This window comes from Prosopis cineraria, unplaced genomic scaffold (assembly GCF_029017545.1).
Source record: "Prosopis cineraria cultivar Desert tree isolate PC_DT_omini unplaced genomic scaffold, ASM2901754v1 PC9, whole genome shotgun sequence".
In the NCBI taxonomy this organism is placed as follows: Eukaryota; Viridiplantae; Streptophyta; class Magnoliopsida; order Fabales; family Fabaceae; genus Prosopis; species Prosopis cineraria.
The window spans coordinates 17,084,459-17,090,090 of NW_026555340.1; positions in this window are offsets into that span (position 1 = coordinate 17,084,459).

The window sequence follows — 5,632 nt, forward strand, 5'->3', positions numbered from 1 at the left end:
AAACATTATGCTAAACAATTTCATACATAGCTATAAACATGTAGTTTATTTACAGTAATTGTCACACCTGGAAAAAAATTCAACATGGATGGCGCGGGAGCGGAGGTCCTGACCTTCACGACGGGAACCGGATCGAACAAGGAGTTGCCACCAAGATTTTGAGGAAAATCTCGGGAAACCATTTAAAAGGAGGATAAGGGTGATCTGCGAAAATAGAGAATAAGTTTGGGAGTCGGTTGAGTGTGGGGAAGGTGTTAGGTACCCCACAACACCCGTTCGTCAGAACGGTTACCTGAAGTTTGTTGTGCTCTATTAATATGGTTTTATAATTATTTTAATTATCCCTTTTATATTCATGTGTTTGATATAAAAATGATGATAATTGAGTGAGAAATATTTATTTATTTACAAGGGAGGACGGATTTGACTCAGAATCTGACTCTGAGGCCTGCGTACCCTGTGATTGGATCAAAGTCCACGTAGTTCGGGCTTGAAAATTGTTGGTGAAATATATTTTTTAAAGAGAAATTAATTAGAAACAATTCACCATTTTGCAAATAAAATAATTTTTGAAATTTTGATATGTGTGTTTTAAATTGTAAAAGGTAATTTAATTTTAATTATTTTCTCCATTTTTGAATTTTTGGAATAAAGAAAGGAAAGTGTTTAAAATTATTTTTCTTTATGTTTTATGATTGGAAATTTTAATCATAGTACCTGCAGAACCTTATTGGTTCATACGATAATGCAATTGCTCTAAATATCTGCGGAGATTCTGAAATCTCACACGATAAAAGAATTTGACAATTTAATTTATTTATTTATATTCTTATGTACATTTTTAAGTGTTGATAATAATTTTTTAGCATGTAGATACATGTTTTGAAGAATTTTAATCATCATATCTGCATAGCTTTATTGGCTTATACGGTAATATGATTATCCTAAATATCTGCGAAGATTCTAAAATCTCACACGATAAAGGAATTAAATTTAAATACATTTTTAATGTGATTATATTAATATATAATTTATACATATTTTAAAAACTTAATCGTTATATCTGCAGAGTCTTATTGACTCATACGATAATACAATTATCTTATAAGTCTACGGAGATTCAAAAAATCTCACATGACTAAAAGATATAATTGGTAAATATTATTTCCATTTAAATACATTAATTTGGTTAATTAATTTTCTAAATTGTGTATTATATGATTATTTACAAAAATTATTTATTTATTAAAAAGATTAAAAATTACTATATCTGCGAGGACTTATTATCCTACACGATAATGTGATTAATTTAAGTTCCTATAAAGATTCTTGTAATCTTACATGGAACTTAAATAAATTATTTAGATTATAAAAAGATAGTTAATTTTTACGGTGGGTCATTGAAACCCTTATAAATACCTATAAGATTGATCTTTATACCTATAAAATCTTATTGATTTACACAGTATGAAATCATTCTAAATGCCTATGGAGATTTTTAAAATCTCACACGACAAATAAATAATCAAAATATTTGCATTTGTAGTCGGTGCATAATATGAGTTAGCTTTCAAAGAATAGAGAAAGAAATTATTTTGACACTTCACTCCTTTTTTAACTTGAAGATATGTCAATCAAGATTTTTTTTAATTGGTTTAATGCTCAGATATGACTTTCGAAAGAAAATGATGAGAGTAACAGTAATAGCATCCAACAATTAAAATTAACAAGATTTGCATACCATCACCACCATTAATTACCTAATTTATTTTGCATGAAAATGAAAATGAAGTTGATGCCTTAAAGTTATTTGTGAATAAACAATAGTCTCATATTAAACATACGCATACTCTTAATTTTTTCCAAAATAATATGATTGAAAGAAACAGGCACATGAAATTTTAAAAGGAGTACAAAATTTTAAGCAAGAAAGAACGTATATAAGTCACCGAGTCCGAGATAAAGAAGCCCTAAAGGTTAAATCCTACTTCAAAACACATCATAGGCACCACTGCTCTTTTAATTCATATTATTCATGTTCCATGTCTGACTGCTCTAGAAGTGAAAGCTCATCTGATAGCGAGCATGATTCATCTCATTATTCAAAAAGGCACAAGAATAATAACAGACTAAAGAAGAATAAGGAAAAATATCGAAGTAAAAACCATAAGCATAAGAGGAAGAAACATAAAGTGAAAGAGAAGCAGCGAGATGAGAGATGCAGCTGTCCTGTGCAGCTTGCCAAGTTTTTTGGGGAGAGATAAAGACGATGGTGTCCGACACAGTACTTTCCTTGAACTCATCTTCTTTCATTTTTTCAAGTTTAAGAAGAATATTCTTGCTAGATACAGCACTCCTTCTCTGTCTTATTCTTCCCCAGAAATTCCTTGTCTCGATGCTCTGCTTCTTATGCTCCAGTTTCTTTTCTTCTTCATCTCGGATCCGTCTCTTCTCCTCTATCCTCCCTCGCTGAAACGTTCCTATTTCTCCTTCTCTCCATGCTCTGTTTTTCTGTTTCCTTCTCATCTCTCACTCTCCGTCTCCTTCTCATTCTCTATCCTCTCTCAGACTCTCTCTTCTTCCTTTGCTGTTTTTTTTTCTCTTCCAGTTTTCCTCTCTTGGCTTCCCCCTCGCTGAAACGTTCCTGTTTCTCCTTCTCTCCATACTCTGTTTTTCCTTCATTTTTCTGTCTCCGTCCCTTTCTCCTTCGTTCTCTCCTCCATGAGCAAAAAAATCCAGTTCCCTCCTCCCTAGATCTTTGCATGAGAGATCCCTTTATTATTGAAGCTCGGGCTCTTTTTCTTTGCCATGCACGTCTTCTCTATTTCTTTCTCCTTTTCTCTATTTCTGCTCGCGTGCGTGTCCAGCATTTGTTTTTCTTTCATGTTTTTCTATGCTCTGTTTTTGCTTTCAGTTTCTTCTTTCTTTCGACCAGCTATGTTTTGCGTTTCATGCTCTCTATATCTCTTCGCTCTTTCTCAACTTTTCTGCTTTTTACGTGCATGCTACACTTCTGCTTTGCTTTTACTGCTGTCCAGTTTTTTCTGCTCGCATGAGTGTGTGTCTTTGCATGGCTATCTGTTCTTCTCAGTCACATGTGGGTCTACTTTCTGTGTTTCTTTTTGTATGTGTATTAGATCTACTACTTCGCATAAGGCTTGTGATGAAATGCTTCATCCAGCCTTCTTTTTTTGTTTTTAATTTTTTTAAATGAAATTAACACACACACACACACACACGCATATATGTGTGTATTTTTTTTTAATGAAAAATAAGATTTAAGGATAGAAAAGTTAACTCTCAAAAATTAACTCCCAATATTTTAAATAATTGGGATAATTTAGGGGATATTTTTAAAGATTTAAGCAAGATTATATTTTTTGATTTTGTTAAGATATAATTCTAACAACAACAACAACAAGCCTTTATCCCACTAGGTGGGGTCGGCTACATGGATTGCAAGACGCCATTGTGCTCTATCATTTATCAAGCTTTTAGGAATATTATTAATTAACAAATCGCGTTCAATAACTTCCAAAAGTGTTCTCTTAGGCCTTCCTCTACCTCTCTTAATCGGACTCAAAGTTATATGTTCCACTCTTCTCACCGGTGCCTCCCTTGGTCTTCTTTGTACATGCCCAAACCATCTCAACCGATTTTCTACCATTTTTTCTCAATAGGTGCCACCCTCACTTTTTCGCGTACGTGCTCATTTCGAATTTTATCTTTACATGTATGTCCGCACATCCATCGTAACATTCTCATCTCTGCTACTCCAACTTTATGCTCTTGCTGTCACGTTAGAACCCAGCATTCACTACTATATAACATTGCCGGTCTGATAGTAGTGCGATAAAACTTTCCTTTAAATTTATTAGGCACCTTACGGTCGCAAATAACTCCTTTAGCTTTTCTCCAATTAAACCACCCAGCTTGAATTCTATGTAAAATATCTCCACTGATTTCGCCATCATTTTGAATAATGGCTCTCAAATATCTAAACTTTTTCACTTGAGGTATAATTTGATCTCCCAATTTCACTTCCAAATTATTGTCGAATAGTCCTTTACCAAATTTACAATATAAATATTCCGTCTCACTTCTACTCAGACGAAAACCTTTCGACTCCAATGTCCTCCTCCATAACTCAAGTTTGCAATTAACCTCTTCTCTTGTATCTGCTATAAGAACTATATCATCCGTGAAGAGCATACATTTCGGAATTTCCCCTTGAATATGTTTTGTCAAAACATTTAAGATCAAGTTAAACAAATAAGGACTCAGAGATGATCCCTGATGTAGTCCAATCTTTATAGGAAAATTCTTTGTTTGACCACTAGGCGTTCTTATACTAGTTTTTACCCCCTCATACATATCTTGTATGGCTTTAATATAAGCAATCCGTACTCCCTTTTTTTCTAACGCTTTCCAAAGCACTTCTCTTGGTATACGGTCATAAGTTTTTTTCAAATCAATAAAAACCATGTGTAGATCTTTATCTTTACAACGATACTTTTCCATTAATCCCCTTAGTTGATAAATCGCCTCTGTAGTTGATCTACCTGGCATAAAACCAAATTAATTCTCAGAAATACTTGTCTCCAATCTCAACCTGTGCTCAATTACTTTCTCCCACAATTTCATTGTGTGGCTCATGAGCTTAATCCCTCTATAGTTAGTACAATTCTGAATATCTCCTTTATTTTTATAAATAGGAATTAATGTACTTCTCCTCCATTCATCAGGCATTTTCTTGAACCGTAAAATCACATTAAATAACTTAGTTAACCATCTCACCTCTTCTTCACCTAAACATTTCCACGCTTCGATAGATATACAATCAGGTCCGTTGGCTCTACCATTTGCCATTTTTTTAAGAGTTTCCTTTACCTCCTTATCACGTATTATTCGATAGAATGACAAATTTTGTTCTCCTTCACTAGTTACTAAATCCTCCAAATTACTAGATGAACCCTCTCTATCATTGAAAAGTTTAGAAAAGTAAGTCTCCCATCTATTTTTAATTTCATCATCTGTAACTAAAGTTCTTCCCTCTTTATCTTTAATACACCTTACCTATTCTAGATCTCTTGATTTTCTTTCCCTACTCTTGGCAATCTTATAAATATTTCGCTCTCCTTCCTTCGTCTCAAGGCTCTTATAAAATTCTTCAAAAGCTTTAGAACGAGCTTCACCCACAGCTCTCTTAGTTTCCTTCTTAGCCATACGGTACCTCTCCCACTTTTCCTCATTGTTACACAAATGTATGGCTTTAAAATAGTTCTTCTTATACTTGATTTTATCCTGTACACTATTATTCCACCACTAAGACTCCTTATCTCTCGGGCCAGAACCTTTTGATTCTCCCAAAACTACTTTTGCAACCTCCCATATCTTTTTAGCCATATCCTCCCACATGATGTTAGCACTTCCCTGAGATTCCCAAATTCCTTTATCCAAAAGATTTCACTTGAAAATATCTTGCTTCTCACCTTTTAATTGCCACCACCTAATCTTTGGTGCTACTACTTGTCGACGTTTTTGGATTTTACTCATAATACACACATCAAGGACTAGGACCCTATGTTGTGTCGTTACAGCATCTCTGGGGATCACCTTGCAATTTTTACAA